This window comes from Silene latifolia, chromosome 3, assembly GCF_048544455.1.
Source record: "Silene latifolia isolate original U9 population chromosome 3, ASM4854445v1, whole genome shotgun sequence".
Lineage (NCBI taxonomy): Eukaryota > Viridiplantae > Streptophyta > Magnoliopsida > Caryophyllales > Caryophyllaceae > Silene > Silene latifolia.
In genome coordinates, this window is record NC_133528.1 from 97,404,077 (window position 1) to 97,425,700 (window position 21,624).

The window sequence follows — 21,624 nt, forward strand, 5'->3', positions numbered from 1 at the left end:
GCAATTTAATTATGAAGACATATTAGATTAAGCATGAATCGTTCCCCATGTTTGTTTCTCCTAATTCCCCATTAATCCTAGCTAAAAGACTACTCACTCATTATCAAGGAAAACATGCCTATAATGGTGTCAATCATCACAACAAGTATAAACATGATAAGAAGATGAGGAAATCAACAATAAAGAGTAAAGTGTAAAGAGATTACACCAAACTTGAGATGATCCAAATAATAAAGCAAAGAATAAAAGAAGAGAACTTGATTGATTGATGAAGAGTTGTCAATTCTCCAATAATAACCCAATAATCTTCAATTACCCAATAATAATAAACTTGAACAATAATTAAGGAAAGATTAATGTGGAATGATTGAGATTAATCTATTCTAATCTACTCCTAATTTAATCTAAGAGGATTTTCTATTATGGGAACTTGATTTATTGATTATTACAAATGAAGTATATATAGTAGTACATCATTAGGTTAAGCAAGGGTAGATTAGTAAATAGCATTGCTAAGTGTTGAGTAGGGAAATGCAAGTCTCGAAGGCAGATGCGTATATCACGTTGCTAGTCCTGCCACAATATGCTCGTCCCGCGCGTCTAGAGTCTTGGCACGGAGGTCCTGTCTCATGATCCGAGCGCATCGTGGAGGAGACGCTCGGATCTTCATGCTTCAGGACAAGCGTCTTCCAGCAGGAGACGAGCGTCTTCTTGCAGGAGACCAGCGTTTTCTTATGGGGACGCTCGGATTGGCGGCCAGTTTGTCTATTTGAGCTCGGGTTGTAAAACGGACGTCGTTTCCTCATCCAGACTCGTACTGGAGTGATTCAAAAGCCTAGACCACTTGATTTTTCGACGCCGTTTCATCTAGCATACTTTCACAGCCAAATGAGTAACTCTTGGTTTGGGTTCCGAGCAATTTCTTTATGTAATGGCTTCCTTCTCTTCATCCTTGCTTTTAAGCCTATGATCCTTCTATATACTTTTTATTCCCACATCCTTGGTTATCATTCTTGCCTCCTGTTCATACTAGTTCATCCAAGATCGTCAACAAGATTCCAAATATGCACGGGAGACGGGAATTCCGCCTCATTATCTTATTTCCTACAAAACATATACAATGCAATAGAAAAGCCAAATAGGATGGAATTGACGGAAAAAATGGCCATGAAATTCTATATTAGTATGCAATGGGTTCAATTAGGGGACTAAATGTGCGCAAATAAGAGTCATATCAGCCTCGTACTCAGACAGCGCACTTTATTCCAATAAAGGATACTTGGAGTAAGGCTGAGTTAGCTAGGGCATATGTTAAGAATATCGTGAGGTTACACAGAATTCCTAAGGATATTGTTTCTGATCGTGATTCAAGGTTTATCTCTAAGTTTTGGTTAGATTTGCAGGAGTGTATGGGTACGACTTTGAAAATGAGCACTGCATTTTATCCAGCTACAGATGGACAGACAGAGAGAACTATTCAGACTTTAGAGGACATGTTAAGAGCTTGTGTTTTGGAGTTTGGAGGATCATGGGAAAAGAGGTTGGATTTAGTAGAATTTTTCTTATAACAATAGTTATCATGCTAGTATTGGTATGTCACCATTTGAAGCTTTGTATGGGAGGAAGTGTAGGAGTCCAGTTTGTTGGGACGATGTCACTGAAGCCGTGACATTGGGTCCTGAATTGATTCAGTAGATGATTGAGCAAGTGCATATAATTACAGAAAAGATGAGAGTTGCACAAGATCGACAAAAGAGTTATGCAGACCTGAAGAGGAGTGAGATTGAGTTTGCCGTAGGAGACAAGGTGTTGTTAAAAGTATCACCAATGAAGGGGGTGATGAGGTTTGGTAAAAGAGGAAAGTTGAGTCAGAAGTACATTGGACCTTATGAGACTGTAGATAGAATTGGTGAAGTGGCATATCGTCTTGCACTTCCACCAACTTTGGCAAGAGTTCATAATGTTTTTCATGTTTCACAATTAAGGAAGTATGTGAGTAATCCTACTCATGTGTTAGATGTTGAGACAGTCGAATTGGATGAGAATTTGTCATATGAGGAGGTGGCTTAGGAGATTTTAGACAGAAAAGTGAGGAAAACTAGAAATAGTGAGGTGGTTTTGGTGAAAGTCTTATGGTCTAATCATAATGTCGAGGAAGCTACATGGGAAGTTGAAGATGAGATGAAAGAGAAGTATCCTCATTTGTTTGCATAAGGTATGGTAGTTATGAGGACGTAACTCTTTTTTTTTTTACAGGGGTAGGATATAACACCGCGTTAATTTGTGATCATTTATATGAGTAATTTTCCTAAATGTGTGTTCGATCATATATTGTTTGCTTGGTTGAGTAGTAAGGAGCAGTGAACTTCGGGACGAAGTTCTTTTTAAGGAGGGAAGACTGTAATACTCTGTATTTTATTTAATAGTTTATATTTATATTTTTGTGAGTAGTCGTAAAATAAATAATAAGATGAATAAATATTAAGTGGAATAATAATTAATAAGTTGTAGTCGTAAAAGAAAAGAAGTAAAATAAAGTAAGCAAATAAGACGGAGTGGGGACCACGGGTTTGACCGTGTGTGAGGAGGAGTCATATGGGGCCATGGTGGGACCAAGGAAGGAAGGTGATATTTGGTTTGGGTGTTACCTATGCTTTAAGATATTTTAATTATTTTATTATTAAATAGACATTCCTAAAACCTTCCTACTTCTCCTACCAACTTATATAAATACCAACCATATGGCTCACAATTATAATTATTCTTCTTCTAAAACACAAATACAATTGTGAGGAGAGCTTTTGTGAGACAACTTTAAGGCGGAGTATTTCACCTTGCGATAATTAATTACGGTAAGATATTTAATCATCTAATATCAATTGTTTACGTTTGACCTTGACCCGTATTATGGCCGTTGACCGTGACCGTTGATGTAACAACCCGGATTATAAAAAAAAGAAAAACTTATATAAAGTAAATATCAGAGTACGATACTGATAAAAAAGGGTCAAGGTGGCGGAAACACCTGACCAAATCTGGTTCGCTACTAAATCCAAGAACAAACTAATACATTATTCATAGGTTCTCAAAATATAAAAGCAAACTCCTAATTTATTATTAAGCACGCTTCGCACATTCCCCAAGCAAGCATCAACCGGTCAGCACCATCTGAACGACCTGAGAATGGGGGTCGACAATCAGTCGGGAGTAACTAGATGTTCTCCCAGTCATGTTTACAACAATTGAATATAACCAAAAATCAATAACAATTGAAATGCATAAACAGTAAACATGTGAGATCATCTATTCTCATGAAAATCAAACTCAAACTTACTATTCATGACATTCATAACACTAGATGGATGAGACTATATGAACTTAGACCATATGCAACCACTAGACCATGGACACCTACAAACCAAAGTATACACGATCCACAGCACATAAGGCACAAAGCTAGCAACAAGCATAGCGAATAGAGCGAACGCCGCTAGAACATTTAACTGATGAACTAGCAGATGGAACGTTTAACTAACGAACCATCGGTTGTGAAGTATTTAACTGATACTTTACGGTACTATGTATATCGTATCACCATTACCTATATGCCTAAGACCTGGCCAGACCTCTCGATGCATTAACTATACATCGAACGACACTCGGGACCCAGAACATTTAACTGACGAATCTGGCCACCTCCGAACATAGACCAATAAACCTCCGAAGGGCAGCTCTTGATTCATTCCGATAGTTTAACTGGCTGCACACGACATGAGTGAACCACATCACGACTCAACTCAGAAGAACAGTTTAACTGACTGTCCAACTCATGCAAATGTACAGTTAAACTGATTGTACAACTCGTGCGTGAATAACTCACGACTCAATAAGTAGAACAGTTTAACTGACTGTCCTACCAATATATGAACAAGAGTAACCTACGACACATGCACACATTGTCATATAATCACTGAACACAACACAACGTGTGAAGCAAGCATAAATAACCAAGGTTATAGTAACCTTAGTCATAACATCAACTCTGGATGTGAGGTTATACTAACCTCGACAATAACTTCAATATATATAACTTGAAGTTATACTCACCTCAACCATAACCTTGACACGAAACTTAAAGTTATACTAGTTCCAACCTTAACCTTGAGCCATAAATCTCAGGGTAGGTTAGTTTCAGCTATAACTTTAACTCGTATCCAATGTTATAGTAGATTCAGCTATAACCTTGAATTCATATTTCCAAGGTTATAACTCAAACATCCATAACTAGAGCAACAACCCAAAGTTGTACTAACTTCATCTATAACACTCGAATCATCATCAAGGTTATACTAGCTTTATCTATAACTTTGGAGAGCACTCTTGGCCGCCTATCATGCCGCCACTAGGGTTTATTCGTAAACCCTAATTACGCTCATGACACCCGTATTTAGCGCAGAAACAACATATGATATATAATTAAGACATTAAAATATATACAAACATGCGAAAAACATGATTAACATGATAATAAACAATTAAACATGTACCAATCATACAAATCAATCAGTAATCACATTAACTACATCAATTGGCATAAACACAATTAAAAGAGAAACACCTAGTTACCTTATTAAGCAAATAATCCTAAAGATCGTCTTCAACGTTATAAACGTCTTCTCCAGGTGCAGTTTCCACGCCTTTATAAAATCATCCACGTGCCAAGGATAACGAAACTAATAAATATACTAATATATATATATATGTGTATATATGTATATATGTATGTATGTATATATATATATATATATATATATATATATATATATATATATATATATATATATATATATATATATAGAGAGAGAGAGAGAGAGAGAGAGAGAGAGAGAGGTTCTCGTAAGTCCTTCATATCATATAAGTCCCTAAGTCCTTATAAGGGCCCTTGGATGAAGGGAATGCATGGATGAGATTACATCTCAATGAAGGGCCATAAATCTCCCTCCCTAATCTCCCTCCCTAATCCGTCATAACTCTTCCTAATCCTATATAACTCCTCCCCCATTCTAATCTCCCTACTCACTTCCTCATTATTCATTCCCCCTCACTTCTCTCATCCCTTAATTCTCTCTCATTCTCTAAAAAAAAAACCAAAAAAAAAACCAATCATCTTAATCCCAACAAAGAAAAAAACCCAAAAAATAATCATTGCTCTCCCTCACAACCACCAGCCACCAACGACCCTGCCACACCACCTCCCTCCCTCCCTGCCGCGCCATCCCGACACCAAACACCGCCACGCGCATCTCGCCACCACCACCCCCTTCACCCGACACACCCACGCGGCTCACCACCACAAGCAGCCTCCTCATCCCAAAACCCGAGCCTCGAAATCCCAAAACCCGGATCCCCTCATCCTTCTTCATTCTCGGCTCCTTAGACCACCACAACGCGCCACCACCACATTTGACCACCACAACACGCCACCTTGTCCTATTTTTTTGTTTTCAGATCTGCCCCACAACACCGAACCACAACCACCACGACTACCCTCCGTCGACGACCACCACTCACCATCTCGCCTTCTCTCACCAACCGCCACCTGCTCCCGCCCTCCAACACCGGGCCACTGCCCCACTGTCCCAACTCCTTCGTTCCAACCACCCTTTCTTCGCCCTAGAACAGCCGCCACATATCCCACTACAACGACGCCACCACCATCCCACCACACCACCACGCCGCCGTCAGCCCCAGCCACCACCACGCCACCGTCCTTTTGTCTTTGTTTTTGTTTTTATTTTTCTTTCTCTGCTTGTTTTGTTTTTCAATCAGTTTGTGTTTTTGTTATTCATTGTTTTTGTTTTGTTTTGTTTGTTTTTTTATCGGTTTTTTGTTTTTCAATTCATTCTTTCTTTGTTTATTGATATTATTAAGCTAAAATTTTATTATGTGGTATGTTGTTATTTAATTATTTTTTGTTAGATCTTGTTTTTTTCGGCTTTTTTTTATTTGGTTTGGACTAAAGTTGCACACTTTGTCTTTGTTTTTTGTTTTTTTTTTTGTCTTGTTTTTGTCTTTTAGATTTACTTTACATTTTTCATTGTTAATTTTGTTTTTGACGAATCATGCTTTTGTTATTTGGTTTATTCTTTTGTTATTTGGTTTTTTTCTTAGATATTCGTGTTTTTTGTTAGATTAACGGGTTTTTGTTATTATGGATTACAGTTATTTTCGATTCTTTTTTCGTTTCTTTTTTGGTTTTTATAAAAGTTACACTTTACGACTTAAATTGTACCCTGAAAACATTAAAGTTATACTATTTACGACTAAAGTTATACCCTTAAAACATTAAAGTTAGACAATTTACGACTAAAGTTATTTGTTATTATGGATTAAAGTTATTTTCGCTTCTTTTTTCGTTTCGTTTTTGTTTTTATTAGTATTATTTTGCAGATCTAGTTTTCTTCTTCTCCATTTTGTTTTTTTTTTTTAATTTTTTTTTTCTGTTTTTTGATTTTAGATCTAGTATTGGCGAGATTTACGGTTTTTTCTACTTTATAATTTTTGTTTACAATTTACATTTGTTAACTTTTTTTATTTTGAATTTTCAAAACTATATGTGAATACAACTAAAGTTATACTATTTGCTACTAAAGTTACACTACTTACGACTAAAGTTATACATTTCAAACATTAAAGTTACATAAACTTGGACTATATGACTAAAGTTACACTACTTGTGATAAAAGTTGCACTAATCCCCCTTATACTAAAAGAATAAGAAAAACTGAAAATTTTCCCGCCTAAATGTTATTAGCTAGAAATTGGGCCTAACTTTATCTAGATATGTATTGGACCTAATATATGGCCTTTATGTGTCACAATATCTTATCAAACACCGCAGCTTTTATAGTTGGGTCAAATGTATTTTATTCATTATTATTTCATTAGTCCAATATATGTATCTTAAATGTGGTAAATATTATATTTAAAACGTATGCATGTTTTACTCATATTACTAAAATTAGTGTGTGCTTTTCACTTTTTTATTCTTTAAATTTTTTACTCCGTTTAAATATTACTCCGTATATTATAATAAAAATTAAAAAAATAGTTATATGCTTCAAATGCATAAAAATAACCATAAGTTTTTGTAATTAAACTAACAATCTTATTTTTTAAATCGTAAACTTATTTCGAGTAAAAATGCAAAACTCACTCTATTTTAATTCTTAGTATTTTTACACATTAGCAATTGTAGATAATTAAAAATAAAACTCAAAGTTCATTTATATATTATTATTAGCTCTAATTGTTAAGTTCTCTACACACGACAATCTAAAATACCGTGCATTCGCACGGGTTCTACACTAGTTATGACTAAAGTTATACCCTTTAAACATTAAAGTTACACTATTTAGGACAAAAGTTATATCATTAAGGATTAAAGTTATACCCTTAAAATATTAAATCTCTTATTCTTCTCACTTCTCTTTTTTTTGGGACTAAAATTGCACAAATTTGGATTAAATAGTATAAGTTTATGGACTAAATGTTATACAACTATGGACTAGAGTTATTTAATAAAATTCACTCTCAAGAAATAAAGTTTTACATGTAAATTACAAAAGTTATACAAATTTGGACTAAAGTTATACAAATATGGACTAAAGTTACACAATTTTGACTTAAAATTAGACAAATTAAATTTATATATTCAAAATCATATAACTCTAGTGCTTTATGAGTGTAACTTTAGTCCTTAATATTATAACTTTGGTGTATAATAGTGTAACTTTAGACCTTTTTTGTATAACTTTAGTCCAAATTTGTGTAACTTTAGTCCAAAATCGTGTAACTTTAGTCCAAAATTATATAACTCTTGTCCAAATATAAATTCAGATTTGAAACCAACACAATAACTTGAGTTTATGTAACTCTAGTTTTTGGTGTGTGTAACTTTAGTTCATTGATAGTGTAACTTTAGTCTATAATAGTGTAACTTTAGTCCTTTTTTGTATAACTTTAGTCCAAATATAAATTCAAATTTAAAACCAATACAATAGCAAGATGAGATTGAACTTAATGTCACTAAAGCCCACTGAAGTTTCATGTAATGTCAGGGATAATGTCAGTGAAGCTGCACACAATGTCATTGAAGTTGCACATAATGTGGACTGAAGTTATACATAATGTCAGTGAAGTTATATATAATGTCGGTGAATTTATACACATTGAAGTTTTAATATTAAATCTGAAAATTATACATAATTTGGATTGAAGTTATACATAATGTCAGTGAAGTTATATATAATGCCACTGAAGTTACACATAATGTGCATTGAAGTTGCAAATCATGTCATTGAAGTTATACATAATGTGGATTGGAGTTACACATAATGTCACTGAAGTTGCACATAATGTCACTGAAGTTATACATAATGTGAATTGAAGTTATGTATAATATCAGTGAAGCTATACACATTGAAATTTAAATACTAAATCTGAAAATTTTATATAACAAGACGAAATTTAACAAGACGAGATTCTAAATAATTTATAAAACAAGAAAAACATACATTGAAATTTAAATACTAAAACTGAAAAATTTATATAACAAGACGAATTTTAACGAGACGAGATTTAAAAAATAAAAAATAAGACGATATTTGAAATGTCAAAATATAAATTATAATAACTTTAGTATATCTAAGATTAATGTTAACAAATATAAATAAAACAACACCAAACAACAAATTTAACACAAAATCGAAAAAAAAAACGTTAACTGAGATTCGAAAACCAAAACACAAAAATTAACACCAAAACGAAAAAAGAAAACGAGATTTCAAAACCCGAGATCTTAAAAAAAAATGTATAAAAAGGCGAAATTTGAGAGAATAAATAAATAAAAAGACAAGAAAAAAAACGAATAGAAAAAACGACTCAACATAAAAATTAACACCAAAATGAAAAACAAAAAAAAAAAATTTAAAAAATTACCACGGCGGCGTCGGTGGTGGGGCGGTAGTGCGTCGGTGGTGGGTGGTGTCGGGTGGGGTGGTGGTGGGTGGTGGTGGTGATGAGGAAGAGAGGAGTGAGTGATTTATTTGTTTTTTTTTTTGATTTATTTGGTTTTTTGGGTTTTTTTTATTTATTTGGGGTTTTTTTTGTTTCGATTTAATTGGTTTTTTGGGTATTATTTATTTATTTGGGTTTTTGATTTGTTTTTGTTTTTGAGAGAGAAGGGAAATAAAATGTGTGATATGTGAGAGAAGTGGATGAGAGGAAAAGAAGTTATAGTGAATTAGTGATTAATTAGAGGATTAGTGAGGGAGGAGAGAATGAGTGATATTAGCCATTAAACACTCCTTTTGTGGGTTCATCTTGGCCATCCATTTTCACCATCCAAAGGCTCTTAATAGAACTTATGGACTTATATGTATATGGTGGACTAACATGATCCCTTCTCTCTCTCTCTCTATATATATATGTGTGTGTGTGTGTGTGTGTGTGTGTGTGTGTGTGTGTGTGTGTGTGTGTGTGTGTGTGTGTGTGTGTGTGTGTGTGTGTGTGTGTGTGTGTGTGTGTGTGTGTGTGTAAACTATAAAACTATAAACACTACGCGAAACATAAAAACTTACGAAGAAGATAGATCCAAGGAGTAGGATCGATCTAAGCACGAAAGATGATGAAGGGAGGAGGAAAGAGGCGCGACACGAAACCCTAGGGAGAGTGGAGGCACATGGCACAAGGGGAGAGAATAGAGGAGAGAATTATGTTTAGGGTTTTGTGAGAAATAAGAGAAAAAAAGTTAGGGTTTAGGTTAGCTCTCATATATATAGAAGATGTCATAGGTTTATATCAAGTCTGGGCCCAAAACCACCCATCCTTCTCCAAATCACACGTGAAAACCCAAGGGGGAGCGGGTCTTTATAGAAATTCGAGCCCAACGAGCCGAATACGCAAAAGATGGATATTTTCCCGAAAATAAAATATGTAATATGGGAAAATAAAATTAAAGAATTATTTTACGGAAATTAGGGGTGTTATAGTTGACCGAGGCCGAGTGGTGGCTGTTGACCGGCGGGTTGACCACCGTCGGTTTGGCCGTGAGCTTTGGGGGTTGTTTGTGGCGTTTTGCGGGATTTGTTTTGGGTAGTTTACATCTTAAATTTATTAATAAGATTAGTTAATAATTATACATAATTCAATTATTGTTTAGGTGGTGAATTTGTTGAAGAGGGTTTTTGATTAATTGCTTAATTGAGAAGATTTGTTAAGAGGTAGGTTAACTACTCAACTTTACTATATTGGTAATTGGAGAATTGTTGAAAGATGAATTATTGTTGCACTTGTTGCCTTGAGCACATCGTCGTAATTGTTGTCTTGAACATATTGATATCATTGTTGTCTTATGATCATATGATTATCTTGTTGGTTTGTTCTCTGCTATTGATTGATTGTGAAAAGATTAGCATTGAGATTGGCATTGTTATTGAGATTGTTTGGTCGGTCAGGCACGGGATTGAGCCGTGGTCCTGTACAGTTATGGTCGGTCAGGCACAGGGATGTGTAAGTGCCGTGGTCCTGTACGTCTGATGGTCGGATAGGCATGGTGGCGTGCGGAGTAGGCCATGGTCCTGAGCAGTACACCGTGTGTGGTGTCGGATTGGAATTCGGTATGGTACGTGTGTGTGTGTGTGTGGCACGGTCAAGCCGTGTGTGTGTGCCGTGTGTGTGTCGTGTATGTGTGTATGAGCATGAAGGTCTTGGTTTGGATTGTTGATTCTGTTGGAGGCTAACGTATTATCATTATTGTTATTGTTGTTTGGTTATCCTACTCAACCCCGTGGTTGACTGTGTATTCGTGAACACCTGTGATGAACCATAATGGGGAGCAGATTGATTTTCAGGTTAGCTTGTGAGAAGTGCTCGATGCTTTAGAGGGGAGCTTTGGGACGTGATAACTTGAGTCTAGAGATCGCCTTAATTAGTATTCAGACACTATTTACTTAATTCCTCTGTAGTTGAAAGTACTTAATAATATTTATTTATCAAGTTGGATATTTGTAATAAACCTTTTGAGGCACTTTAATAATATATCGTCTTAAAGTACTTTTGTATTGTTTGCCTTTTATACTTACTACCTTAGACAACTGAGATGGTGACACCTTTATTTATTTGGGAATGTCTTGCTAAAGGCTCTTAAATAAATGGGGGTGTTACATCTCGGAGTGACTAGATTGTAAGGTGATTGATGACAAGTTCGACTGTCATATGCCCATAGAGATGGCTAGTCGATTACATAGGCGGAATATAGTGACACTCTGTTGGACAACGACCATTTATAGAGTCCTTATGTTGGCTGGTCGTGGCAAGGATTTCTAATTATTCCTTCGAGTCAATTCCTTAGACTTGCGACAATTTGTCTAAGTTTGTGCAGTTTTCCGGTGGCTTAGGTTTTTGCTCTGGGTCGCGCCCTTAAAGGAGGCCAAAGGGCATCTACTGGGTCATTGTGATCTGTATCGAATGAAGAAAATAGGTCAACAGGATTGTCCACTTATGTTATATTTTATCTCAAGGCCACTCGAGGAGAGGTGACTGGAAATGCGTGGCCACTCTCGGATAAGATCTATAGTAGATTATCTGGTCAGACAATCATTCTCCTGATCAAGGAAACCACTTTATGATATGATCACTTGCAAGAACGACCTGAAAGACATCTTGCATTGAGTGGGAGATATTATTGGACAATAGAATTGCTAGCGCACATTTGTGTCGGACAAGTGGGAGATTGTTAGAGTGAGTGTCCTCTACAATAGTGCATCTACATACTAAATCTCGTACAAGGAATATCAGGGATTTATTTTATATATTTGTCAGTTGATCAACGTTCATCGGTGATGCTCGGCTGACTAGAGTTTGACGTTACTGTCGTGTGACGGCGGTGATCAACTGATCCCTTTAGGTCACACCTATAGGATGATGCCCAAATGGAAAAACTAATTATTTCTATAAGATACAATTTAATTAATTCCTTGTATTTATTGGCTTTTAGTAACTCAAGTTAATGTATTATTTGATGACGAGTTACGAACTCGGGCCAAGGAGATTTATTATTTAATTATATGATAATTAATTAATAAATATTAATTAAAATTTATTAATTAATAGTTGATTAATTAATTTTATACGCCATGTGTTTATATTGTGAGGCGGAGGTAATTAGCTATTTATATTTACAAGAGGTTGCAAAATTAGCTAATAAGGATTCATAAGACACATTTTATATTGATAAAATGGTATAATAATCAAGTGGTCATTAGTTGTTAATTTGTATTATTAAAGTGCTAAATAATAAAATTAATATTTAATTAAGTAAGATAATTAAATATAAGACTTATAAGCATTTGTGGGACAAATGTCGAAAATCGAAATGGACCCAAATAAGGTCCATCTTGACCGATTTTTATAGGCCTTCCATGTGTCAAGTTGGTTGACACATATCACTTGTTGTGTCTCCTACTTTTGCCTATAAGTCCTCCCTTTATACCAACATGCAAATGACGAAAAATTAAGACAAAAAAACAACTTAAAAGACCTCCTTTGGCCGGCCAAATAAGAGAGAAAAAGAAACCTATTTTCGTCATCTTTTCTTCTTAAGACTTCTTGATCGAAGTGTTGACCACCATCAAATATAATTCACATAATTATAATACAAAACAAATATTATTATAGTAATAATAATTTGTAGTAATATACAAGGTTAATTACTATTATTACCTAGATAGTAATTTTAGTAGTTATTTGGGTTAATCTTGGGTGTACACCAAAGGAGGTCATCTATTTTGGTGACTTAAGTTAAGGAGAATCATTTATATTTCTAAGCTCAAGGACTACAATGGTAGGAGACCTTTGTGGCGCCCTATATTGCCTCTCTCGCCATTGTAAGGATTTTTTTCCTTCTTATATACTTGCATGCTTGTAGATTTAGACCATCACATAAAATTACTAGTAAATTTATTGTCATTAGAAGAGTCTAATGAGAGTCTAAATACTAACATTGACAACCCAAGATCCCCCTAAGCCCTAGATAAAACTACTCACATATGTTCATGGATGAGAAATCAACAACAAAGTGCAACAATACACATGCAAACGTGGTAAACATGATAAAGATTACTATTTTGAATGAATGACGAACAAGTAAGACAATAAATGTAAACTAGTGAAGTACATGTAAACAAAAGATGAGAATTATACCAACTAAGAGGAAAGTAATGAACTTGGATTGATAAAGGAGATGAATTTCTTCATGTCTTCCAATTATAACCCAATGAACAAATGTAAACTAATGAGAAGTTGTAGATCTAAACTAAAATAGAGGAGAATTAAACTATTATCAAAGAAAGATTACAACTTTAATTAGAGGAAAATTGGGAGAGGAAAAATAAATTCATCACTAGGGTTCTAAAATGTGGGAGAATAATATACTCACTAATCTAATGTGTTTGCGTTCTAATTTTTATAGTATTCTAATTACTAGTCTAATAATAATAAACAACTAATAATAATAATAATAATAATAATGATGATGATGATGATGATGATGATGATGATGATGATGATGATGATGATGATGATGATGATGATGTTGATAATATAATAATAATGATGATGATGATAATAATGATGATGATGATAATAATGATGATGATGATGATGATGATGATGATGATGATGATAATGATAATGATAGTAATAGTAATAGTAATAGTAATAATAATAATAGTAATAATAATAGTAATAATAATAATAATAATAATAATAATAATATCCATCTCTCTCTTTAACTTCTCTCTAACTCCAAGACCTCTCGATTTCTGGTAACACGCAGTGGTTCACCTTGGCTCTTTGGAGCTGTTACCATGCCTCGGGGCCGGCCGCCCAAGAAACCGGTGGCTCCACCGCTTGTGACTACTGATGGGGAATGCAGTGTAAAGTATGGACCTTTGACATAAATGAAAAATCCTGACAAAGCCACAAACACAGACTGACTCAACAATGCAATGAACTTCAGTAATTTGGTAAAAATAGTAAATGAACTTAACAATTCATGAAATTTGGAGACAATGTAGTTAAGATGGTAAATTAGCACTGATCCAAATTTTAGGATTTTTCAAGCTCTCTAAGTATTTTTAGACATTCTCACAACAGACTGGTACAGACAAATTCAAACACTCTCACAGGATTGACAACGTGACTGTTTTCTTTTGAATTTTTTGGAGTAAAATGGATATAATTATCAAACTAATAACCACAGCAAGCACAGGAAATTAGTCTAACAATTTAAGCCCTAAGTTTGACACAATTACAGTAAGCACGGAAAGTATTTAAGACAACAATGAGGTTCAAACAACCCATAGCAAGCACAAGGTTGAAAGAAACTCACCCATAAGTACTTAATCAACACTTAAAAGAGTGTTCTCAAGCCTGACTTAACTCTAGGACTCAACAAAAATTAAGATTTGGAATACTTGAGAGAAATCTCAGGTTTTTTGTTCATTAATCAAAGTCTGAATATTACAGACTGCTGAAGGTCCTTATATAGGCCTTGGTTCAAGTTCAGTACAAAAAACACCCTAAGAAATCTCATCCAAGGGCCAGGATTTGTTGCTTACATAATACATGAAAACAAGTGATCTATTTTACAACGGCTGCACAAGGTGAAAGTAAAATAACTAAGGTAAAACAGGCTAGGGACAAAAGGTTACAGCTGAGTGACAATGACAGTTTCTTCTTCTTAATGGCTTCTTTTGGTTGCTTCTGGTGCTGGCTATCCTTGGATTAGATTAAGGTCTTACCTTGCTTTAGGTAGTATCTTTGTTTTGGTAAGACATGGCAAAAGACTTCACAGCTCCACTCCTCAAATGTTTAGCCATAAATGACAATTTACTTTTCTGCTTTTCCTGGATTGTCCTCTTCTGCAACTTAGCCTGTTTTTGTGAGTTTTTAGTACAAAATAATCCTGGCTCCCTAGGAGTTTTTTGTGCTTAATAAAATGTGGGACCTGTTGGCCCTGGTGGCCGGACTTGGAACCCTCGGAATTTTCCTTAGAATAGGACCCTGCACTAGTTGAATTGAGAGCTTGCCCTGCATTGCCTGTGATGTGACCATAATTAGCGCATATTTAGCCCCTGAATTAGCCTTGTTACCATGCTTTTTAGTGCATATTTGGGTCATTTATTATCTTTAGTTCTTTGTTTTGCATATTCTTTGAGATTTTGATCCCTTGGTAGGAAATGAGTAAGAATCTTGCATTTTCATGGCAAAACGAGACTAAATTGATCGAATCCAATGACCAAGCATCAAGGAGAGACAAGATTAGAAGGCCTTTGTACATATTATAGTAGTTGGGCAAATGGCGAGAAAGGATCCTTGAGTCCCCGAGGAAATCCCCAAGGATTTTATGAAGAAAAGGGAAGAAAAGAAGAAGAAATATTGCTGAGGTACAATCCGAGCGGATTGTCCTGAATCCGCCCGTCCTCCACAAGCACAATCCGTGCATTTTCCTCCAAAAACGCCGGGACAGCAGCCACAGAATCCGCCCGGATTCCCCTGAAGACGCCCGTCTTCCCCTGCCAGAATCCGCCTGTCCCGACTCCAAAACGCACGGATTGCAGTACAGCGAAATTTCATCTTCTCCAAGCTACAAAGAAAGAAGCCCTTCCTTCGAAAAATACCGGCTTCTCCCTGCTCAATCTAAAAAGTGTAATTACTAGTTTAGCCCTTAGTTAACCCTAATGCATCCACCTAATTTCCACTATAAATACCCCATTAGTCTAATTAGAAGAGCATGTTCTTCTTATCAATTCTTAGAGTAGTTAATACCAATCAAATCTCTCGTTAGTTTTGTAATCAACAATTAATCAAGTTTTAATACAAGTTTTATTTCCTTAATCTCTCTTTTGTTCATCCTTTATTTTGGGTAATTGAAGATTATTTGGGTTATTATTGGGAGATTGACAACCTCTCAATCAAGCATCAAGTACTTCTTTTATTCTTGCTTTATTATTGGAATCATTAGTATGTATAATCCTCTTAATCCCTTTTTAATTATTGTTAATTACTTTCATTTGTTCATCATGTTTCATTTTGTTGGTATGATTGACAACCTTGCTAGCATGATCAACATGATAATGAGTGAGTAGTCACCTAGATAGGGTTAATGGGTAATTAGGGGAAACCAACATGGGGAATGATTCATGCTTAAATTAATATGCTTTCATGATTTATTTGCTTGCTTGTTTTGATCTCAACTCATGCACATGTTATGTTTGATGAAATGCGAGCCTATGAATCCTTGCATTTTTTACCCATCACCTATCTTTTCAATGAGACTTGTAAGACATAAACCAACTCGAGTCTCATTAGACCATGCGTGTTGTTGAGTAGGGAAGATTAAGTTGACTTGTAGGTGTTGTACAATCTAATCGATTCGGCTCCGGGACCCAAACTTTCCTAGGATTGTAAGATATAACCCAACTCAATCCATCACAACAATAATTGCTTGCTTATAATATGAGAACATGTTTGTATGATCAATTCCCATGATTCCCCTATGACCCCATGACACCCTAGTGCTTTTTATCAATTGTTTACAAACCTTTTAATTCATCTTGCTTGTTTATTTCCATTGCTATTTTAGTTTAGTGACCTTCTACATCAACCCAAATTGTGACACCCCTAAGACACCACTAGTTTCAATAGAAATCTCATCTCAATTCCCGTCCCTTAGGATCCGACCTTTACTTGCCTCTTTACTAATTGTAGAGTTGTTTGTGAAGCTATAAATTGTGTTTTGATTGGACGCGACCCAACGACATCATACCATAACCATACCACCGTCGCGACCGCATCAAAAATGGCGCCGTTGTCGGGGACGGTGTTAGCTTGATTTAGTTTTCCTTATATTGTTATTAGTTGTGTCTTTCTTTGCCTTGGGGAAGTAAAACTCCTCAAGGTTTGTTTTAATTGTTTTCAAGTTGTTTGATATTTTGCATGTCTAGAATGTCACAAGGTGATTTGTTACCTTTTGATCGTGAAATTGAAAGAACTTTGACAACCAATAGAAGACTTGCTAGGATGAATTTGAGAGGTATTAGTGAGGTTGTAGATATTCAACCAACTATTGAGTTCATCAACCCTTTTGCAAGAGAAGGTGAGGTCAACCCATTACAAAATACCACACAAAATCAACCTACAATGCCTAAGTTTTCATCACATTTTGTACCCACCGAGGAGAACCTACCCAATGGTACTCCCACACCACAACATCTAACCGGAAATTTTATTGCCAAATCCGCCTTTATCCAATTAGTCGAAAGGAGCCAATTTGGGGGGATGCCTAGTGAAGACCCTCATTCTCATATGGAAACCTTTTGTGACTATTGTGATGCGATTTCTCAAACCGGTGTAACTCAAGACCAAATTCGATGGGTCTTATTTCCTTTTTCTCTAATTGGCACCGCGAAACAATGGTTGAAGGGCCTTGATAAGGCCACTCTCGGAATTGATTCTTGGAAGAAGTTGGCTCTAGCTTTCTACAAAAAATTCTACCCACCGGAAAAGACTAACATGCTAAGAGCTCAAATTACAGGTTTTAAGCAAAGGGATGAAGAATCTTTGTATGAAGCTTGGGAGCGATTCAAGGGAATTTGTCGCTCATGTCCTCACCATGGACTTAGCGAGTGGTTCTTGGTACAACAATTTTGGAACGGTTTATATGAAGATTCAAGGAACATTCTCAACATGGGATCAAATGGAATGTTCACCGAAGTTGATGACAATCAAACATGGAACAAAATTGAGGAAATGGCGGTCCATAACTCACAATATAGTAGACCTCGCAAGGCTACTAGAGGAGGAAAGCATGAAGTTGACTCCGTTACTCAATTGGGTGCTCAACTTAGTGCTCACATTGACACAATCAATTTGAAGTTTGAAAAAGCTATGGCTAGACTTGAAGAAGCCTCAAAATCACCAAAGCATCATGTTAATGCCATGACGGCATCTTCATCAATCCCAAGTGGGATATGTGAGAATTGTGGAACTTTGGGACATGACCAAAGTGAATGTAGGGGAACAAATGAACAAGTGAATGCTTTCCAAGCATACAAGAGTGGTACCCCTTATTCCAACTATTACAATGAAAACACCAAATTCCGTCCAAATCTCTCATACAAAAGCCAAAATGTTCAAAACCCTCAAACAACATACACCCCACCTCCCATGAGAAACCAAAATCAAAGACCCTTTTACAATCAAAACCAAGGGTACCAAAATCAAAATCCATACAATCACCAAAATGACCAAGGTTTTGATGTTCAAAAAGCGGTCCTCCAAATGCAAAAGAATCAACAAGAATTTTTCACTCAAATGCAAAAAGATAGTCAAGCAAAGGAAACCACCATCAACAACATCCTAGCTCACACCAAGATGTTGGAAACGCAATTGACTCAACTAGCATCTTCAAGCTCACAAAGACAAAAGGGGCAATTACCACCTCAAAGTAATCCCCCAAGACATGAAACGGTTAGTGCCATTCACTTGAGAAGTGGTACAAGGTATGAAGCACCGAAGAAGCAAGTTGAGGATGAAGTTGTGGAAGCTAGTGATAAGGAAGAAATTGTGCAAAACTCCAAGGATGGAGAATCATCAAAAGAAGAAATTTTAAAGAAAAATGAAGACAAGGTCAAGGAGAAGGAGCCCATTGTGATTAGACTTCCTTTTCCAAGTCGTCAAGCCAAGCCCAAATTTGATGACCAACTTGGAAAGTTTATGGAAATTGTGAAGAATTTGGAAGTCTCGATTCCTTTCACGGAATTAATCAATCACGTGCCGGCCTATGCGAAATACATGAAAGACATCCTCACAAAGAAGAAGTCGATCCGGAAACTTGAGACTATCGCCTTCACTAAGGTGAGTAGTGCAATACTTCAAGGGAGTTCACCTCCAAAACTAAAGGATCCGGGAAGCTTCTCAATACCGTGTACCATTGGCGACACCACGATTAACAAAGCCTTATGTGATCTAGGGGCTAGTGTGAGTGTTATGCCGTACTCGGTGAGTAAAAGGTTGGGGATGGGAGAGCTTAAATGCACCAATATCACACTCCAAATGGCCGATAGAGCGACGAAGATACCATTAGGGATATGGGAAGATGTTCCCGTACGAATTGGGAAGTTTTTCATCCCGGTGGACTTTGTAATTGTTGATATGGAGGAAGATTCCAACATTCCAATCATTCTAGGAAGACGCTTCTTACACACCGCGGGTGCGGTGATTGATGTGAAACATGGTGAGCTCACTCTAGAAGTGGGAGATGAGAGTATAACTTTTAACCTTGACAAGACTATGAGAGCTCCTCATTTGCATGAACCGTGTTTCATGATTAATCATTATAGCCGGAAGGATGATAGGAAGAAGTCGGAACTCTAATGGAAGAAGAAAATTGAAGATGCTCCATTCAAAGAACAAGTGAATTGTGACAAGGAGAGCTTGCAAAGCTCATCAAAATCAAGCAAAGAAGAAGAGGATGGCCTCATTAGCCAAGACAAGAAATTGGGAGAGTTGTCTCCATCAAATCTAGAGATTTTCAATGATCAACTTAATGAAGTTTGTGGTCTTTGGGACGACGAATTTGAAGGGATTTTTAATCCCTACATTGGTAATGCCATCGATCAAGACCGACAACAAGGGCCAAGGTCTATTTAAGAACTTTATAACGATAATGAACAAGCTTTTGATTATTTCTTCAAGGTGTTGAGAAACATCAACAACACCTTGGACATGCCCCCTTGACATCTCATCAAGAATGAGAGTTTGGTGGAGTCCTCCCTAAACCACCATTTGTAAATATTTCTAACTCCCTAACTCGCATTTTAAATTCTTATATTGCATTTTTTGTCATCTTTGGATTTTTATACTTTGATCAAGATAATTGTCGTGTTTGAGAGAAGTGAGGGAGGGACTAATGATTTCAATTGATGTGTAGTGCTTTAGCTTAGTGTGGGGATAACAATTGCCTAGGCTATCCATGCCTTAGTAGTGCCCCCACAATGAAGAACACAAGATATGAAGAAGAATGGAAAAATGACAAGGGATATGCATGGTACACAGATGGAACTGAATCCGGGTACAAAGGGGTCGAATCCGAGCGGATTCAGGAGAATCCGCCCGTCTTCAGACAATCCGGGCATATTGGGTAGAAGACGCCCATCCTGAAATGAGCTGAATTTTTGAAATTTTTGACTGTCAGCGAATCCGGGCGTCCTGCATTCTAATCCGCCCGTCTTCAAAAATCCGCCCGTCTTGGAAGGAAGACGCCCGTCTTTTTGGCTGAGGAAAACAAGAAAAATCGCTGTGAAGGAATCCGCCCGTCTTCTGCCAAAGACGCCCGTTCCGTGTTTTCGAATCCAAGCGTCTTCACGGAAAGACGCCCGTCTTTAGGCGAGTTTTTCCCAACCCAGAACAGACCAAATCCGGGCGTCCAGAGCAGAAACCGCCCGTCTTGCCCCTGCAGTTCAAATTTTTCGGGTTTTATAAACCCCCTCCCACATTCATTTCTTCATTCCTTCATTCATAACACTACTCAAAACCCTCAAAACCCTCATCCTCTCCATCACAAAAACAAAATTCCTCAACAACATTCACCAAAATCAAATCAAAACATCCTTTTAACAACAAATCAATCACTCCTTTTTCAATAAAAATCAAAACCAAGCACAAAATCTTCAACCTTTGAGTCTATTTTTGAATTCATAAAGGCAAAGCCTTTCATCTTTAAATCGATTTGGGTACACTACAAATTAAAGATTTTTCACTCTTTTCTTGGTTAATTCATCAATGACAAGGACTAAGGGAGCAACGAAGGCAACAAAGGCAAAGGCACCAAAGGCAAAGACACTTTCATTAAGGCAAAAGAGTCTTCAAGCAAAGAAAGCATTGGCTATGGTGGTAGCAAACCCAAACTTGGAAGTGCAACAACAACAACAACCTTCTATGGGAGCAACAACATCTACTACTCCGGAAATTGATCAACTTTCGCACTATCCGGGGGTAACTTTCATTTCCAAAACCCATAGGGACACTTTTGCCAAGTTTGCTAGGAAATCATTTCTTTCCACCAAGTTTATTTGTGAAGATACCTTAGATAAGTTGGGTGTCCTTGAGCAAACTAGAGCCTTCTTTAAAGCCATGGGGTTGGAGAAATTGTTTGAATCAAAAGAATTGACATACCCTTCCTTTACCTTATAATTTTTGAGTTCTTTGAAAGTCAACAAGGTTGAGACTATGGAGACCATCGAGTTCCGTCTAGCTAATGTTAGTAGGCGCATCTCCTTTAAGGAAATGGGTGAAGCTTTGGGTCTTAGTGATTCACCGAGTTATTTTAAGAATGTTGGCAAGTATGACCCCGACCCTCTTTGGGAGGCAATTTCCGGAAGGAAATTTGAGGACTTTCATGCGAGTCGTGCTCTTTTAGTCCACCATCCGGGCATAAGAGTATGGCACAAGGTCATAGGAAACTCCATCATTGCAAGAAAAGAGACCAACCATTTCACC

General features: G+C 36.5%; 1 non-coding gene and 1 pseudogene across 1 annotated transcript; one reads left to right on the forward strand and one right to left on the reverse strand.

Annotated features, from left to right (window-relative positions):
- The first annotated feature begins 1,728 nt into the window (after positions 1-1,728).
- Positions 1,729-2,214, forward strand: LOC141649378 (uncharacterized; annotated as a pseudogene).
- A 15,423-nt stretch (positions 2,215-17,637) lies between these two features.
- Positions 17,638-17,744, reverse strand: LOC141650502 (small nucleolar RNA R71). Its single transcript, XR_012546530.1, has one exon. It is a non-coding gene; the product is annotated as a small nucleolar RNA R71 (small nucleolar RNA).
- Between the last annotated feature and the right edge of the window lie 3,880 nt (positions 17,745-21,624).